This window comes from Leuresthes tenuis, unplaced genomic scaffold (assembly GCF_036924035.1).
Source record: "Leuresthes tenuis unplaced genomic scaffold, fLeuTen1.0.hap1 SCAF_21, whole genome shotgun sequence".
Classification (NCBI taxonomy): Eukaryota; Metazoa; Chordata; class Actinopteri; order Atheriniformes; family Atherinopsidae; genus Leuresthes; species Leuresthes tenuis.
This window is the reverse complement of record NW_027325375.1, coordinates 11,806,035-11,826,170: the sequence shown is the minus strand read 5'-3', so window position 1 is coordinate 11,826,170 and position 20,136 is coordinate 11,806,035. Positions and strand designations below refer to the sequence as shown.

The window sequence follows — 20,136 nt, the reverse complement described above, 5'->3', positions numbered from 1 at the left end:
TATGAAGGACAAAGCAGTTTTAACATAGTTTGAGTGAAGGAATTAATTTTATACATAAAATCCCAAATCATGCAGAACGTATGAAAAGAAGCTTATTCTTGGATTCCTGATCCTTCAGTGTTGCTCTTTCTTCTACTCCTAAATCCAATGTTGCTCTTTGTTGAAGTCGGTCTAGACATTGATAAAAATGAAGTTAAAAGCAGTTTTAACATAGTTTGAGTGAAGGAATTCATTTCATAGAAAAATCCCAAATCATGCAGAACGTATGAAAAGAAGCTTATTCTCGGATTCCTGATCCTTCAGTGTTGCTCTTTCTTCCACTGCAAAATCCAATGTTGTTCTTTGTTGAAGTCGATCTAGACATTGATAAATATGAAGGACAAAGCAGTTTTCACTTGGTTTGAGTGAAGGAATTCATTTTATACATAAAATCCCAAATCATGCAGAACTCCTCAAAAGGGGCGTATGGCTTAATCACAAGTGTGGTTCGTTCTCATTCAGGGTAATTAGAGGAAGTTTATGAATTTTCTTTCATGTTTTAAAGCAATTATTGATGGACATTCAGACCTTCTTGCAGCTGTACCCCTCTGCTCCCTCTTTTGATGGTGTATAGTCGGGCATTCGAGCCTTTTCTTAACCGCTTTTTACAAATTATGGTCGGACTTTCACACCTTCTTGTAGCCGAACAACTCCGCTCCCGCTATTGATTTTTGTACAGTCGGGTATTTTAACCTTTTCTTACCCGATTTTTACCAACTATGGTCGGACATTCACACCTTCGTACAGCGAAACACCTCCGCTCCCTCTTTTGATGATGTATGTTCGGGCATTCGAACCTTTTCTTACCCGCCTTTTACAAACTATGCTTGGACATTAAAACTTCTTGTAGCCGAACACATCCACTCTTGCTTTTGATGATGTATGGTTGGGCATTCGCACCTTTTCTTACCCATTTTTCAGTAATTATGGGTGGACATTCACACTTTCTTGCAACTGAACACCTCCTCTCCGGCTGATGATCATGTGCGGTTTGACATTCGAAACTTTTCTTTCATGTTTTAAAGCAATTATTGCTGGACATTCAAATCTTCTTGTAGTTGAACACATCCACTCCTGCTTTTGATGATGTATGGTTGGGCATTTGCACCTTTTTTTACCCATTTTTCAGGAATTATGGGTGGACATTCACACCTTGCAGCTGAACACCTCCTCTCCCACTTATGATCATGTGCGGTTTGATTTTCGAAAATTTTCTTTCATGTTTTCTAGCAGTTATTGATTGACATTTAGACCTTCTTGCAGCTGAACACCTCCGCTCCTTCTTTTGATCATACATTGTCAGGCATTCGCACCTTGTCTTACCTGCTTTTTACAAACTTTAGTCGAACATTCACACCTTTTTGCAGCCGAACACCACCTCTCCCGCTTTTGATGATGTATGGTCCGGCATTCTTACCTTTTCTAACACATTTTTCAGCAATTATGGTCGGACATTCACACCTACTCAGAGCCGAACACCTCCGCTCCCGCATTTGATGGTGTATAGTCGGGCGTTCTCACCCTTTCTCATCAGCTTTTTGCAAATTATGATCTGACATTCACACCTGCTTTTGATAATGTTTGGTTGGGCATTCGCACCTTTTTTTACCCATTTTTCAGGAATTATGGGAGGACATTCACACCTTCTTGCAACCGAACACCTCCTCTCCCGCTTATGATCATGTGTGGTTTGATATTCGAAAATTTCTTTCATGTTTTAAAGCAATTATTGATGGACAATCAAACCTTCTTGCAGCTGATCACCTCCGCTCCCGCTTTTGATGGTGTATAGTCGGGCTTTCAAGCCTTTTCTTCCCGGTTTTTACAAATTATGGTTGGACATTCAGACCTTCTTGCAGCCGAACACCTCCGCTCCCTCTTTTGATCATACATTGTAGGGCATTCGCACTTTGTCTTACCCGCTTTTTACAAACTTTAGTCGGACATTCACACCTTCTTGCAGCTGAACCACCTCCGCTCCCTGTTTTGATCATGTATGGTCTGGCAATACTACCTTTTCTTACCCGTTTGTGAGTAATCATGGCTGGACATTCACACCTACTTGCAGCCGAACACCACCTCTCCCACTTTTGATGATGTATGGACCGGCATTCTTACCTTTTCTAACACATTTTCAGCAATTATGGTCGGAGATTCACACCTTCGTACAGCGAAACACCTCCGCTCCCTCTTTTGATGATGTATGTTCGGGCATTCGAACCTTTTCTTACCCGCCTTTTACAAACTATGATCTGACACTCACACCTACTTGCAGTCGAACAGCTCTACTCCCGCTTTTGATTATGTTTGGTTAGATATTCGAACCTTTTCTTAACTGCTTTTTACAAACTTTGGTCGAACGTTCACACCTTCTTGCAGCCGAAAACCACCACTTCCGCTTTTGATGGTGTAAATTCGGGCATACAAACCTTTTCTTACCTGCTTTTTACAAACCATGGTCAAACTTTCACACCTTCTCTTAGCTGAAGAACTCCGCTCCGTCTTTTGATTGTGTACAGTCGGGTATTACAACCTTTTCTTACCCACTTTTTACCAACTATGGTCGGACGTTCACACCTTCTTACAGCGGAACACCTCCGCTCCCGCTTTTGATGGCGTATAGTCGGGCTTTCGAGCCTTTTCTTCCGCGGTTTTTACAACTTATGGTTGGACATTCAGACCTTGCAGCCGAAAACCGCCGCTCCCTCTTTTGATCATACATTGTCGGGCATTCGCACCTTGTCTTACCCGCTTTTTACAAACTTTAGTCAGAAATTCACACCTTGCAGCTGAACCACCTCCGCTCCCTGTTTTGATCATGTATGGTCTGGCAATACTACCTTTTCTTACCCGTTTGAGAGTAATTATGGCTGGACATTCACACCTACTTGCAGCCGAACACAAATTCTCCCGCTTTTGATGATGTATGTTCCGGCATTCTAGTCTTTTCTAACACATTTTTCAGCTATTATGGTCGGACATTCACACCTACTCACAGCCGAACACTTCCGCTCCCGCATTTGATGGTGTAGTCGGGCATTCTCACCCTTTCTCATCAGCTTTTTACAAATTATGATCTGACATTCACACCTACTTGCAGTCGAACAGCTCTGCTCCCGCTTTTGATTATGTTTGGTTGGATATTTCAACCTTTTCTTAACACACCTTTTCTTAGCCAAACACATCCGCTCCCGTTATTGATTGTATACAGTCGGGTATTTTAACCTTGTCTTACCCGCTTTTTACCAACTATGGTCGGACATTCACACCTTCTTATAGCGGAACACCTCCGCTCCCTCTTTTGATGGTGTATGTTCGGGCATTCGAACCTTTTCTTACCCGCTTTTTACAAACTATGGTCGGACATTCAAACCTTCTTGTAGCCGAACACATCCACTCCTGCTTTTGATGATGTGTGGTTGGGCATTCAAACCTACTTGTTTCCCACTTTTCATTAATTATGGGTGGACATTCACACCTTGTCGCATCCAAACACTTCCGCTCCCGCATTTGATGGTGTATAGTCGGGCATTCTCACCCTTTCTCATCAGATTTTTGCATATTATGATCTGACATTCACACCTACTTACAGTCGAACAGCTCTGCTCCCGCTTTTGATTATTTTTGGTTAGATATTCGAACCTTTTCTTAACTGCTTTTTACAAACTTTGGTCGGAAGTTCACACCTTCTTGCAGCCGAACACTTCCGCTCCCTTTTTTGATCATACATTGTTGGGAATTCGCACCTTTTCTTACCCGCTTTTTACAAACCACGGTCGGACTTTCACACCTTCTTGTAGCCGAACACATCCGCCCCCGCTATTGATTGTGTACAGTCGGGTATTTTAACCTTTTCTTACCCGCTTTTTACAAACTATGGTCGGACATTCAAACCTTCTTGTAGCCGAACACATCCACTCCTGCTTTTGATGATGTGTGGTTGGGCATTCAAACCTACTTGTTTCCCGCTTTTCATTAATTATGGGTGGACATTCACACCTTGTCGCAGCCAAACACCTCCGTTCCCTGTTTTGATCATGTATGGTTGGACATTCGCACCTTTTCTCACCCGCTTTTTCCAAACTATGGTCGGCTATTCACAGCTTCCTCTCCACCATACTTGTATGGTGGGATATTCACACCCACTTGCATCCGAAGACCTCCGCCCCCACTTTTGTTGATATTCAGTCGGTCATTCGCACCTTACCCACTTCTGGCAAACTATGGCCTTCTTGCAGCCAAACACCTCTGATCTCGCTTTTGATGATGTAAGGTTGGGCATTCAGACCTTGCTTCACCTGCTTTTCACCAAATATTGTCCGACATTCACAACTCCTTGCAGCCGAACACTTCCGCCCCACCTTTTAGTGTTCTATCACACCTTTTTTTTCACCGCATTTTATAGATTATGGTTGGAAATTCTCGACCACTCTCTTCCGAAGACCTCTCCTCCCGCTTTTGTTAATATATTTGAACTTTAGTCGGACATTCACACCTTGCAGCTGAACAACCTCCACTCCCTGTTTTGATCATGTATGGTCTGGCAATACTACCTTTTCTTACCCGTTTGTGAGTAATTATGGCTGGACAGTCACACCTACTTGCAGCCGAACACCACCTCTCCCGCTTTTGATGATGTATTGTCCGTAATTCTAGTCTTTTCTAACACATTTTCCACCAACTATGGTCGGACATTCACACCTACTTGCAGCCGAACACCACCTCTTCCGCTTTTGATTATGTATTGTCCGTAATTCTAGTCTTTTCTAACACATTTTCCAGCAATTATGGTCAGACATTCACACCTACTCACAGCAGAACACTTCCGCTCCCGCATTTGATGGTGTATAGTCGGGCATTCTCACCCATTCTCATCAGCTTTTTGCAAATTATGATCTGACATTCACACCTACTTGCAGTCGAACAGCTCTGCTCCCGCTTTTGATTATGTTCGTTTGGATATTCGAACCTTTTCTTAACGGCTTTTTACAAACTTTGGTCGGACGTTCACGTGTTCTTGAAGCCGACCAACTCCGCTACCGCATTTGATGGTGTACAGTCGGGCATTCTCACCCTTTCTCATCAGCTTTTTGCAAATTATGATCTGACATTAACACCTACTTGCAGTCGAACAGCTCTGCTCCCGCTTTTGATTATGTTTGGTTGGATATTCGAACCTTTTCTTAACTGCTTTTTACAAACTTTGGTTGGACATTCACACCTTCTTGTAGCCGAACACATCCACTCCTGCTTTTGATTATGTATGGTTTGGCATTCGCACCTTTTTTTTTACCCATTTTTCAGGTTGAGACGCATGCTCTCCCCCCCTTTCTCCTCGGTTGACCAAGTAGGAACAATCGGGCCCTATTCGATGTTTGTGGCTGCCTTGTCTTTTGCACAGAGTAAAAGACAATGCAGCCACAAACACCATGGGAACACCGTGTTGAGGCTTTGTTCTGACCGCTCATTCGCTGTCGCGTTTCTTTCAAGCAATTCTCCCGGTTACCCCGCACTCGGCTCGCTCCCAGAGCCGTGTTAAAGTCTACTTTGCATTCACTCTCTTTTCTCAGCAGACTAAAAGAAACTTCCATCCTGCACCGCTGTTTGCTTTTTCACAAGAGCAGAGAAGAGCGCACCGTTCCCAGCGGCACTGCAGTACCAGGTCGATGCTTGGAGTGAACGGAGCAAGCTTCTTTTTCAACTCCTATTGCTAAAAATCCATTTAATATGTAGTCCTCGTATAGAGAACATATCAGATACTACACTTGATCTTAGCCAAAAGGCAGAGAAGCGATAACTGTCCACTGGTTCACGTCCGAGGGCCCTTCCTGGCACAATGCGCACTTGTAGCGGTGTTCTTTTTATGGCCATAGGTGGCCAGAGTGTCACTTTGCACCTCCGCCCACCCGCTGCACTGAGCACTCTTCATCCTTTAGTAAAAGGCGACAGACTTGTACGTTATGAAGAGAAACCAGAGTACGATTATCCATCACTGCGGGAGCAGGGCATCAGGCTTGTTGACATAGCCACCTTCCCCATGGTGAGCTTTGCTTGGTTGAGACGCTTGCTCCCCTCCCTTGCTCCTCGGCTGACCAAGTAGGAACAATCGGGCCCTATTCGATGGCTGCAACACCTGAAAGAGATATTGATGCGAGACCCGATCAAAAGCTTTTTCAAAGTCTAAATTCAAGATGACAAGATGGGTGTTTCTGTCTCTAGCGTAATCAATGATGTCTTGAATCAGTACGAGGCTGTCAGGGAGTTGTCTCCCTGAGATGGCACAAGCCTGGTCTGGGTGAATTACCTCCTCTAAAACAAAGGACATCCGTGTCGCTAAAACCTTGCTAAAAAGTTTACTGTCAAAGTTTAAAAGTGTGATGGGCCTCCAATTATTTAGGTCAGTCTTATCATTTTTTTTATAAAGTAGAGTCACTATTCCCACTCTAAAACTGTCAGGCAGTCGGTCAAGTTTTTCAAAATCTTTAAAAACATCTAAAATGTCTGATGATAAAAGGTCCCAAAAGGTCAGATAGAATTCTGCAGGAAGCCCGTCTAAACCCGGAGCTCGACTTCTCTTAAAACCTGTTAGGCATTTTTTTTTAACTCTAAAGCAGTAAAATCCTGTGTCAAGTGTGCATTCTCTTTTACGGTTTTGTCAACAAATTTAAAAATTTCTGCCGATGTTTCCAAGTGCACTGGTTTCTCTTTCTACATGTTACTATAAAATTTATGTACAGTTTCAATCATCTCATGTGTGGATTTTGTTAAAAACCCATCCTCTCTTTTTAGATTTTGAATACACTCCTTTTTATTTATAACTTTCTTAAAAAAGTACCATGTGCATTTTTCACCTTCCTCAATTTCCTGCTCCCTGCTTCTTACAAAAAATCCTTTATTCTTTATTTATGCTAAAACTGACATTTCCTTTTTGACATCTTTGATTTCTTCATTAAAGTCTATGCCACACTGATTTAGTTTAAAGTAGCGCTGTAAGCGTTTCTGTAGTCCCATCTTACATCTATTCTCTTTCCTTTTTTTACGTTTACCTTGCTGTTTAAAAAAAGTCTGGGTCGTTTCCTTCACCATTTCCCACCACTGTGCATGTGTTTCATAGAGGTCTTGAAGGGTCTGCCACTCTTTATAACATTCCCTGTATTGACTGACTATGATTTCATCCTCCAACAGGGAACAGTTGAGTTTCCACAGACCACTTCCTACCGTCACACCAGAAGGGGGTGAAAGGGTGCAGGAGAGTATAAGGTGGTCTGAAAAGAAAACAGGGGTTAATCTAACATCAGTGGGTGGGCAATCTCTAGTAAAGAATCAATGCGAGAGGCTCTGGTGCCATCATGACTAAACCAGGTGAAGCCCTCCTCTCTGGGATGCATGGTTTTAAAACAGCTTAAAATCCCTGAAGTATGCCCTGAAGTAAAATCGAAGTCTTATCCACTTTAAAATCTCCCCCTGCTCTTTTTCTATCTTTCCTGCTCAAGATACAGTTAAAATCCCCTCCTACAACTAAAGGTACTTGCCCTAGCATGTAAAGCTGTATATCTTCTAAAAGGTCATACCTGTCATTTTTTCCATTGAAACCATAAGTATTTAAGAGGTTAAAGTCTTGCCCCATAAAATTCAAGTGTGCTAAAAGTGCCCGTCCGTCTCTCACCACTGTGCTACCTTTCACCAGAACATGCGGATTTTTAATTAGAATGGCCACACCATCATTTTTATTTTGATTTGAGCCACTCTATATCGATAAATGGGGCCACATTTCCTCCCATTGTCTATGGTTTTTTAAAAAAGGTAGTCCACATTCTTGTATCAAAAACACATCTGATTTTATGGAGTCTAAGAAGGATAAAATACTCTGGGCTCTTGTCTTTGATTTCACACTTCTCACATTTAGTGTTGAGAAGGTGAGAACCATTAAAAGGATAAAGGAAAGTAGGTATGTCATTTTCGTTTTTCTAAGTTATCAAAACAAATTACACACTCAGGTTATTACTTGGGAAACTAGTTCTTCCTTCATTTCTTTAGGTGAAAAGTGAGTAGGGTGATCTATATTTCCTTTTCTCTGACGTAATGTTGCATTTAACTTTGAGTCCCTGGGGGTTGATTGCAGAGCTAAAGTTAAAAAGGAGACCTCATTTAGTGAGTCGGAGGGGAAGACTCTAGGTTCTTCCACTGACGAACTTTCTGAAAGGGACCTAACCCTTCCCCTCTTCTTTGATACCACTGGGGAATCAGAGGACAACTCAGATGCCGTCCTCTTCGGCTGTTGACCTTCAGGGTGGTTAGTATCTTCACTAGACTCACCTGTCTGCTCTTCCTCCTCATTTAGCGTAGCTCCACCCTCTGCCTGTGAATTCTCACAGACTTCAGCACTGAGTGGTGAGGCCTCTACAGGCCCCTCCCCTTTTTGCTCCTCACTTCCAATCCAAGCTTTTGGCGGGAAGTTTGAATTTATTGGGTCAACCTCTTCACTTTGTTCACCAACTGCCACCTCTGGTCCTTCTCTTTGTTGGCTTGACTGTGGCTTTACCGTCTTTAATTTGTTGGCAAAAGATTTAGGGCAATCTCTGAAGAGGTGATTTAATTCTCCACAGAGATTACATTTCCTGCCATTTGGACACTCTCCAAAAGTGTGCCCAATTTCTCTGCACTTCCCACATATCACCTTGGTACAAGCCTCAACCAGGTGCCCATGCTCACCGCACTTGCGGCAGAGCATGGACTGCCTCTGGTAGTGGATGTAACCTCGGTTTTCGAGGTGGCCAGAGTGTCACTTTGCACCTCCGCCCACCCGCTGCACTGAGCACTCTTCAGCCCTTTTAAATGGTATAACTTTGCACTCCCCAACACTCCAGCAAGCACCATTCAAGCAACAACTTTGCACTCCAGCTTCGAACATCGGCACAGTCGCAACAAGTAAGGCAACTCTACTCAGAGAAGTCACTCTGCACACTAACAAGATTTCTTTTGCACAGACAGAAAGGGCTTCACCCGCAAAGGTAAAGCCTGCCAAACATAGAAACAACTCATTAGTGCTGCTCTTCACGGAAGTCTTTAGTAAAAGGCGACAGACTTGTACGTTATGAAGAGAAACAAGAGTACGATTATCCATCATTGCGGGAGCAGGGCATCAGGCTAGTTGGCATAGCCACCTTCCCCATGGTGAGCTTTGCTTGGTTGAGACGCTTGCTCCCCCCCCCTTGCTCCTCGGCTGACCAAGTAGGAACAATCGGACCCTATTCAATGGCTGCCTTGTCTTTTACTCTGTGCAAAAGACAAGGCAGCAACAAAAACACCACGGGAACACCGTATTGAGGCTTTGTTCTGACCGCTCATTTCTTTCAAGCAATTCTCCCGGTTAGCCCCTTGGGATTTTATCTATAAAATTAATTCCTTCACTCAAACTATGTTAAAACTGCTTTGTCCTTCATATTTACCATGTCTAGAAAGATTTAAACAAAAAAAACAAAGTTGTACTTTGCAGTAAAAGAAAGAGCAGATCTAAAGTTTCAGAAATCCGAGAATAAGCTTACTTTCATGAGTTCTTCACGATTTCGGATTTTGCTATAAAATAAATTCCTTCACTCAAACTAAATCAAAACTGCTAAACCGCTAATCTGTTACATGTAAGGCAGATGTCAAATTCACCGAAATAGGATCTAAGGGTATTCAGCCAATTGAGCTGTAGCAGCTTCGGTAAAAGAGTATAAGTTGAAGAGTTTGTGAATAAAGGTGTGCGCACACATAGTGAGCTGTAGGAAAATAGGCAGGGAGCAATGCCGGCTGGGGTATATGTTGTTGTATGTTGTCGGACTGTTTGATTTGAATGTGTTGTGTAAGTGTCCTGTTGAATGTTACATGTTTGGGCTTTGACACGCTTCACTGTGGTTGTTAACTGTGTGGTGTGTCCTGAAATGTTATTTGTTTTGGCTATGTGACATGCTTAATGCTTGTCAGTAGCTACCCACTTATTCATATATAGCAACTGACAACATAAGAAGTCCGGACATACTTTGATAGTAGTTGTAGAAGTATCCTTATTGATAATAGATAAACTAATTTATAGTGATAGAACAGTAGATGAACAGGTGCCTGCACATGTCTCACGAAAATAAAATGGGTGTATGATTGCTGACGGCAGAGCAATACTGCCAAACTTATGAGTTCTTGTGGCAAACTTTATTCAGTGTCTTGACGTGTATACGCTGTTTCGCTGACTTGATTGTCACAAGAAACAAAGTGTGTTTGATAAGATCCGACCATTTTATTACGGGAGGATCAGTATGTATGGATTCTGATGTGACTGATAAACCCATTCGTATCTTAAGCATAATCTAATACGTGAGACAACGCCCTGGCACACAATCAAAAAAAAGGAAGCACTAGAGTTTAGATCCCACATTTGTTGATAGGCATTCATTTATTTCTTCACTTCTGATGAAGTTTCAACAATAAACAACAAACTTTGTATTATGAGAAAGAACCAGACTCATTCTTCAGGAATCCGAAAATAAGCTCTATTTTACAAGTTATGCACGAATTCGGATTCTCCTATAAAACAAATTCCTTAACTCAAACCAAGTTAAGACTGCTTTGTCCTTCATATTTATTCATGTCTAATCAAGTTTCAACGATAAAAAACGTTGTACTTTGTAGAATGAGAAAAAACTTCTTCAGCAATAAGCATCTCTCGACATATGACGAAATACAGATTTTGCTATAAAATTAGTTCCTTCTATCAGCCTGACTTAAAACTGTTTGTCCTCTTTATTTATCCACTTCAAATCAAGTTTCAACAATTAAAAAAATGTTGTAGTTTGAGAAAGAACAACTTAATCTTCAGCAATCAGTATAAAAAGAGGGTAAGAAAAGGTGCAAATGCCAACCATACATCACTAAAAGGTGGAGCCGAAGTATTCGGCTGCAAGTAGGTGTGAATGTCCGACCATAATTTGTAAAAAGCGGGTAAGAAAAGGTTCGAATGCCTGACTATATATTAACAAAAGCGGGAGGAGAGGTCTTCGGATGAGAGTGGGTGAGAATTTCCAACCATAATCTATAAAATGCGGTGAAAAAAAAGGTGTGAATACCCCATAGAACACTAAAAGGTGAAGCGGAAGTGTTCGGCTGCAAGGAGTTGTGAATGTCCAACTATATTTGGTGAAAAGCAGGTGAAGCAAGGCCTGAATGAGCAGCCTTACATCATCAAAAGCGAGATCAGAGGTGTTTGGCTGCAAGAAGGCCATAGTTTGCCAAAAGCGGGTAAGGTGCGAATGACCGACTAAATATCAACAAAAGTGGGGGCGGAGGTCTTCGGATGCAAGTGGGTGTGAATATCCCACCATACAAGTATGGTGGAGAGGAAGCTGTGAATGGCCGACCATAGTAAAAAGCGGGCAACAAGTAGGTTCGAATGCCCAACCATACATCATCAAAAGCAGGAGTGGATGTGTTCGGCTGGAAGAAGGTGTGAATGTCCACCCATAATTACTGAAAAATGGGTAAGAAAAGGTGCGAATGACCAACCATACATCATCAAAAGAGGGAGCGGAGGTGTTCCGCTGTAAGACGGTGTGAGGTCCGACCATAGTTGGTAAAAAGCGGGTAAGAAAAGGTTAAAATACCCGACTGTACACAATCAATAGCGGGAGCGGAGTTGTTCGGCTACAAGAAGGTGTGAAAGTCCGACCATGGTTTGTAAAAAGCGGGTAAGAAAGGGTTCGAATGCCCGAATATATACCATCAAAAGCGGAAGCGGAGGTGTTCGGCTGCAAGAAGGTGTGAACGTCCGACCAAAGTTTGTAAAAAGCAGATAAGAAAAGGTCCGAATATCCAACCAAACATAATCAAAAACGGGAACAGAGCTGTTTGACTGCAAGTACGTGTGAATGTCAGATCATAATTTGCAAAAAGCTGATGAGAAAGGGTGAGAATGCCCGACTATAAATCATCAAAAGCGGGAGAGGTGGTGTTCGGCTGCAAGTAGGTGTGAATGTCAAGCCATAATTACTCACAAACGGGTAAGAAAAGGTAGCATTGCCAGACCATACATGATCAAAACAGGGAGCGGAGGTGGTTCAGCTGCAAGAAGGTGTGAATGTCCGACTAAAGTTCAAATATATTAACAAAAGCAGGAGGAGAGGTCTTCGGATGAGAGTGGTTGAGAATTTCCAACCATAATCTATAAAATGCGGTGAAAAAAAAGGTGTGATAGAACACTAAAAGGTGGAGCGGAAGTGTTCGGCTGCAAGAAGGTGTGAATGTCCGACCATAATTGCTAGAAAACATGAAAGAAAATTTTCGAAAATCAAACCGCAAATGATCATAAGTGGGAGAGGAGGTGTTCAGCTGCAAGAAGGTTTGAATGTCCACCCATAATTCCTGAAAAATGGGTAAAAAAAAGGTGCGAATGCCAAACCATACATCATCAAAAGCAGGAGTGGATGTGTTCGGCTACAAGAAGGTGTGAATGTCCGACCAAAGTTTGTAAAAAGCAGTTAAGAAAAGGTTCGAATATCCAACCAAACATAATCAAAAGCGGGAGCAGAGCTGTTCGACTGCAAGTAGGTGTGAATGTCAGATCATAATTTGCAAAAAGCTGATGAGAAAATGTGAGAATGCCCGACTATACACCATCAAATGCGGGAGCGGAGTGTTTCGGCTGTGAGTAGGTTTGAATCTCCGACCATAATTGCTGAAAAATGTGTTAGAAAAGGTAAGAATGCCGGTCCATACATCATCAAAAGCGAGAGAGGTGGTGTTCGGCTGCAAGTAGGTGTGAATGTCCAGCCATAATTACTCACAAACTGGTAAGAAAAGGTAGTATTGCCAGACCAATAATGATCAAAACAGGGAGCGGAGGTGGTTCAGCTGCAAGAAGGTGTGAATGTCCGACTAAAGTTTAAATATATTAACAAAAGCGGGAGGAGAGGTCTTCGGATGAGAGTGGTGAGAATTTCCAACCATAATCTATAAAATGCGGTGAAAAAAAAGGTGTGATAGAACACTAAAAGGTGGAGCGGAAGTGTTCGGCTGCAAGAAGGTGTGAATGTCCGACCATAATTGCTGAAAAATGTGTTAGAAAAGGTAAGAATGCCGGACCATACATCATCAAAAGCGGGAGAGGTGGTGTTCGGGTGCAAAAAGGTGTGAATGTTCGACAAAAGTTTGTAAAAAGCGGGTAAGACAAGGTGCGAATGCCTGACAATGTATGATCAAAAGCAGGAGCGGAGTTGTTCAGCTGCAAGAAGGTCTAAATGTCCATCAATAATTGCTAGAAAACATGAAAGAAAATTTTCGAAATTCAAACCGCAAATGATCATAAGTGTGAGAGGAGGTGTTCAGCTGCAAGGTGTGAATGTCCACCCATAATTACCGAAAAATGTGTAAGAAAAGGTGCGAATGCCCAACCATACATCATCAAAAGCAGGAGTGGATGTGTTCGGCTACAAGAAGGTTTGAATGTCAGACCATAGTTAGCAAAATGTGGGAAAGAAAAGGTTAAAATTCCCGACTGTACACAATCAATAGCGGTAGCGGAGTTGTTCGGCTACAAGTAGGTGTGAATGTCCGACAATATTTGGTGAAAAGCAGGTGAAGCAAGGTCTGAATGCCCAACCTTACATCATCAAAAGCGAGATCAGAGGTGTTTGGCAGCAAGAAGGCCATAGTTTGCCAAAAGCGGGTAAGGTGCGAATGACCGACTAAATATCAACAAAAGTGGGGGCGGAGGTCTTCGGATGCAAGTGGGTATGAATATCCCACCATACAAGTATGGTGGAGAGGAAGCTGTGAATAGCCGACCATAGTTTGGAAAAAGCCGGTGAGAAAAGTGCGAATGTCCAACCATACATGATCAAAACAGGGAGCGGAGGTGTTTGGCTGCGACAAGGTGTGAATGTCCACCCATAATTAATGAAAAGCGGGCAACAAGTAGGTTTGAATGCCCAACCATACATCATCAAAAGCAGGAGTGGATGTGTTCGGCTACAAGAAGGTTTGAATGTCTGAGCATAGTTTGTAAAAGGCGGGTAAGAAAAGGTTCGAAAGCCCGAACATACACCATCAAAAGAGGGAGCGGAGGTGTTCGGCTGCAAGAAGGTGTGAATGTCCAGCCATAATTACTCACAAACGGGTAAAAAAAGGTAGCATTGCCAGACCATACATGATCAAAACAGGGAGCGAAGGTGGTTCAGCTGTAAGGTGTGAATGTCCGAATAAAGTTTGTAAAAAGCGGGTAAGACAAGGTGCGAATACCCGACAATGTATGATCAAAAGAGGGAGCGGAGGTGATCGGCTGCAAGAAGGTCTGAATGTCCAACCATAATTTGTAAAAACCGAGAAGAAAAGGCTCAAAAGCCCGAATGTACACAATCAAAAGCGGGAGCAGAGGGGTTCAGCTGCAAGAAGGTCTGAATGTCCATCAATAATTGCTTTAAAACATGAAAGAAAATTTTCGAATATCAAACCGCAAATGATCATAAGCGGGAGGAGAGGTCTTCGGCTGCATGAAGGTGTGAATTTCCTGACATAATTCCTGAAAAATGGGTAAAAAAAGGTGCGAGTGCCCAACCATACATTATCAAAAGCAGGTATGAATGTCAGATCATAATTTGCAAAAAGCTGATGAGAAAGGTTGAGAATGCCAGACTATACACCATCAAATGCGGGAGCGGAGGTGTTCGGCTGTGAGTAGGTGTGAATGTCCGACCATAATTGCTGAAAAATGTGTTATAAAAGGTAAAAATGCCGGACCATACATCATCAAAAGCGGGAGAGGAGGTGTTCGGCTGCAAAAAGGTGTGAATGTTCGACTAAAGTTTGTAAAAAGCGGGTAAGAAAAGGTGCGAATGCCCGACAATGTATGATCAAAAGCGGGAGCAGAGCTGTTCGACTGCAAGTAGGTGTGAATGTCAGATCATAATTTGTAAAAAGCTGATGAGAAAGGGTGAGAATGCCCGACTATACACCATCAAATGCGGGAGCGGAAGTGTTCGGCTGTGAGTAGGTGTGAATCTCCGACCATAATTGCTGAAAAATGTGTTAGAAAAGACTAGAATGCCGGACCATACATCATCAAAAGCGGGAGAATTTGTGTTCGGCTGCAAGTAGGTGTGAATGTCCAGCCATAATTACTCACAAACGGGTAAGAAAAGGTAGTCTTGCCAGACCATACATGATCACTGATTTGTCCTTCATAGTTATCCATGTCTAAAAATGTTTGAAGCATAAACTTCCTCATATTACCCTGAATGAGAAAGAACCACACTTGTGATTAAGCCATACGTTCCTTTTGAGGAGTTCTGCATGATTTGGGATTTTGCTATTAAATAAAACTCAAACCGAGTGAAAACTGATTTTACCTTAATATTTATGAATGTCTAGATCGACTTCAACAAAGAACAACATTGTATTTTGCAGTAGAAGAAGTTGAAATTGATCTAGACATTGATAAATATGAAGTTCAAAGCAGTTTCCACTTGGTTTGAGTGAAGGAATGAATTTTATAGCAAAATCGGAAATCATGCACTCCTCAAAAGGAACGTATTGCTCAACCAAAGGGATGCTTCTTTCTCATTCAGGGTAATATGAGGAACTTTATGCTTGATACATTTTTAGACATGGATAATTATGAAGGACAAAGCAATTTTAACTTGGTTTGAGCAAAGCAATTCATTTACAGGAAAATCCGAAATCGTGCAGAACTCATGAAAGCAAGCTTTTTCTCGGATTCCTGATCCTCCAGTGTTGCTCTTTCCTATACTGTAAAATACAACGTTATTCTTTGTTGAAATCGATCTAGACATTGATAAATATGAAGGACAAAGCAGTTTTCACTTGGTTTGAGTGAAGGAATTAATTTTATACATAAAATCCCAAATCATGCAGAACGTATGAAAAGAAGCTTATTCTCGGATTCCTGATCCTTCAGTGTTGCTCTTTCTTCTACTTAAAAATACACTGTTGTTATTTGTTGAAGTCGATCTAGACATTGATAAATATGAAGGACAAAGCAGTTTTCACTTGGTTTGAGTGAAGGAATTAATTTTATACATAAAATCCCAAATCGTGCAGAACTCATGAAAATAAGCTTATTCTCGGATTCCTAAAACTTTTGATCTGCTCTTTCTTTTACTGCAAATTACGTTTTTTTTTTTTTTTATCTATCTAGACATTGATAAATATTAAGGTAATAGCCGTTTTAACATAGTTTGAGTGAAGGAATTCACTTTATAGATAAAATCCCAAATCATGCAGAACTCCTCAAAAGGGGCGTATGGCCTTATCACAAGTGTGGTTCTTTCTCATTCAGGGTAATATGAGGAAGTTTATGCTTGAAATATATGTAGAAATGGGTACATATGAAGGACAAAGCAGTTTTAACTTAGTTTGAGTGAAGGAATTTATTTCATAGCAAAATCCGAAATCGTGCAGAACTCATGAAAGCAAGCTTATTCTCGGATTCCTGATCCTTCAGTGCTGCTCTTTCTTCTACTGCAAAATACAACGTTGTTCTTTGTTTAAGTCGATGTAGACATTGATAAATATGAAGGACAAAGCAGTTTTCACTTGGTTTGAGTGAAGGAATTAATTTTATACATAAAATCCCAAATATTGCAGAACTCATGAAAATAAGCTCATTCTCGGATTCCTAAAACTTTTGATCTGCTCTTTCTTTTACTGCAAATTACAACGTTTTTTTTTTTAAAATCTATCTAGACATTGATAAATATTAAGGTAATAGCCGTTTTAACATAGTTTGAGCGAAGGAATTCATTTTATAGATAAAATCCCAAATCATGCAGAACTCCTCAAAAGGGGCGTATGGCTTAATCACAAGTGTGGTTCTTTCTCATTCAGGGTAATATGAGGAAGTTTATGCTTGAAATATATGTAGAAATGGGTACATATGAAGGACAAATCAGTTTTAACTTAGTTTGAGTGAAGGAATTTATTTTATAGCAAAATCCGAAATCGTGCAGAACTCATGAAAGCAAGCTTATACTCGGATTCCTGAAACTTTAGATTTGTTCTTTCTTTTACTGCAAAGTACAACGTTGTTTTTTGTTGAAATATAGACATTGATAAATACCAGCCGAACATATCTGCTGTCGCTTTTGATAATTTAAGGATGGGCATTCTTACCTTTTCTTACCCGCTTTTTATAAATTATGATCCGACATTCACACCTACTTGCAGTCGAACACCTTCTCTCCCGCTTTTGATGATGTATGGTTGGGCATTTGCACCTTTTTTTACCCATTTTTCAGTAATTATGGATGGACATTCAGACCTTCTTACAGCCGAAAACCTCCGCTGCCGCTTTTGATGGTTTATAGTCTGGCTTTCGAGCCTTTTCTTCACCGGTTTTTACAAATTATGGTTGGACATTCAGACCTTGCAGCCGAAAACCTCCGCTCCCTCTTTTGATCATACATCGTCGGGCATTCGCACCTTGTCTTACCCGCTTTTTAAAAACTTTATTCGGACATTCACACCTTCTTGCAGCTGAACCACCTCCGCTCCCTGTTTTGATCATGTATGGTCTGGCAATACTACCTTTTCTTACCCGTTTGTGAGTAATCATGGCTGGACATTCACACCTACTTGCAGCCGAACACCACCTCTCTCGCTTTTGATGATGTATGGACCGGCATTCTTACCTTTTCTAACACATTTTTCAGCAATTATGGTCGGAGATTCACACCTACTCACAGCCGAACACTTCCGCTCCCGCATTTGATGGTGTATAGTCGGGCATTCTCACCCTTTATCATCAGCTTTTTGCAAATTATGATCTGACATTCACACGTACTTGCAGTCGAACAGCTCTGCTCCCGCTTTTTATTATGTTTGGTTCGATATTCAAACCATTTCTTAACTGCTTTTTACAAACTTTGGTCGGACGTTCACACCTTCTTGCAGCCGAACACCTCCGCTTCCGCTTTTGATGGTGTATATTCGGGCATACGAACCTTTTCTTACCCGCTTTTTACAAACCATGGTCGGACTTTCACACCTTCTCTTAGCTGAACAACTCCGCTCCGTCTTTTGATTGTGTACTGTCGGGTATTTTAACCTTTTCTTACCCGCTTTTTACCAACTATGGTCGGACGTTCACACCTTACAGCGGAACACCTCCGCTCCCGCTTTTCATGGTGTATAGTCGGGCTTTCGAGCCTTTTCTTCCCCGGTTTTTACAACTTATGGTTGGACATTCAGGACTTGCAGCTGAAAACCTCCGCTCGCACTTTTGATCATACATTGTCGGGCATTCGCACCTCGTCTTACCCGCTTTTTAAAAACTTTAGTCAGAAATTTACACCATGCAGCTGAACCACCTCCGCTCCCTGTTTTGATCATGTATGGTCTGGCAATACAACCTTTTCTTACCCGGTTTTGAGTAATTATGGCTGGACATTCACACCTACTTGCAGCCGAACACCACTTCTCCCGCTTTTGATGATGTATGGTCCAGCATTCTAGTCTTTTCTAACACATTTTTCGGCAATTATGGTCGGACATTCACACCTACTCACAGCCGAACACTTCCGCTCCCGCATTTGATGGTGTATAGTCGGGCATTCTCACCCTTTATCATCAGCTTTTTGCAAATTATGATCTGACATTCACACCTACTTGCAGTCGAACAGCTCTGCTCCCGCTTTTGATTATGTTTGGTTGGATATTCGAACCTTTTCTTAACTGCTTTTTACAAACTTTGGTCGGACGTTCACACCTTCTTGCAGCCGAACACCTCCTCTCCCGCTTATGATCATGTGCGGTTTGATATTTGAAAATTTTCTTTCTGGTTTTAAAGCAATTATTGATGGACATTAAGACCTTCTTGCAATTGAACACCTCTGCTCCCGCTTTCGATGGTGTATAGTCGGGCTTTCGAGCCTTTTCTTCCCCGGTTTTTACAAATTATGGTTGGACATTCAGACCTTCCTCCAGCCGAACACCTCCGCTCCCTCTTTTGATCATACATTGTCGGGCATTCGCACCTTGTCTTAGCCGCTTTTTACAAACTTTAGTCGGACATTCACACCTTCTTGCAGCTTAACCACCTCCGCTTCCGCTATTGATTGTGTACAGTCGGGTATTTTCAACTTCTCTTACCCGCTTTTTACCAACTATGGTCGGACATTCAAACCTTCTTGTAGCCGAACACATCCACTCCTGCTTTTGATGATGTATGGTTGGGCATTCACACCTTTTTTTTACCCATTTTTCACGAATTATGGGTGGACATTCACAACGTCTTGCAGCTGAACACCTCCTCTCCCTCTTATGATCATGGGCGGTTTGATTTTCGAAAATTTTCTTTCATGTTTTCTATCAATTATTGATGGACATTCAGACCTTCTTGCAGCTGAACACCTCCGCTCCCGCTTTTGATCATACATTGTCGGGCATTAGCACCTTGTCTTATCCGCTTTTTACAAACTTTAGTAGAACATTCACACCTTTTTGCAGTCGAACACCACCTCTCCCACTTTTGATGATGTATGGTCCGGTATTCTTACCTTTTCTATCACATTTTTCAGCAATTATGGTCGGAAATTCACACCTACTCACAGCCGAACACCTCCGCTCCCGCATTTGATGGTGTATAGTCGGGCATTCTCACCCTTTCTCATCAGCTTTTTGCAAATTATGATCTGACATTCACACCTGCTTTTGATGATGTATGGTTGGGCATTCGCACCTTTTTTACCCATTTTTCAGGAATTATGGGTGGACATTCACACCTTCTTGCAGCTGAACACCTCCTCTCCCGCTTATGATCATGTGCGGTTTGATATTAGAAAATTTTCTTTCATGTTTTAAAGCAATTATTGATGGACATTCAGACCTTCTTGCAGCTGAACCCCTCTGCTCTCTCTTTTGATGGTGTATATGTAATGGAGATGAGGTGTAGTGTGATTCCACTTGCCATAAAACAAAAAGACTCATCACACAACACAAACATATGTTGGTATTTGATCTATGGTATTTGAATGCAGCACATCTGTGGGGTAGGGTCGTGCATCCCGGGGGAGAGCAGCAGTCGGACCTTGCTGTATCCCTGGTAGGTGCACG

General features: G+C 41.9%; 1 non-coding gene and 1 pseudogene across 1 annotated transcript; both read right to left on the bottom strand.

Moving 5' to 3' along the window:
- Window positions 1-5,664: 5,664 nt before the first annotated feature.
- Window positions 5,665-5,834, bottom strand: LOC140280547 (U2 spliceosomal RNA; annotated as a pseudogene).
- Window positions 5,835-9,039: 3,205 nt separating this feature from the next.
- On the bottom strand, window positions 9,040-9,153 carry LOC140280753 (U5 spliceosomal RNA). Its single transcript, XR_011909682.1, has one exon. It is a non-coding gene; the product is annotated as a U5 spliceosomal RNA (small nuclear RNA).
- Between the last annotated feature and the right edge of the window lie 10,983 nt (window positions 9,154-20,136).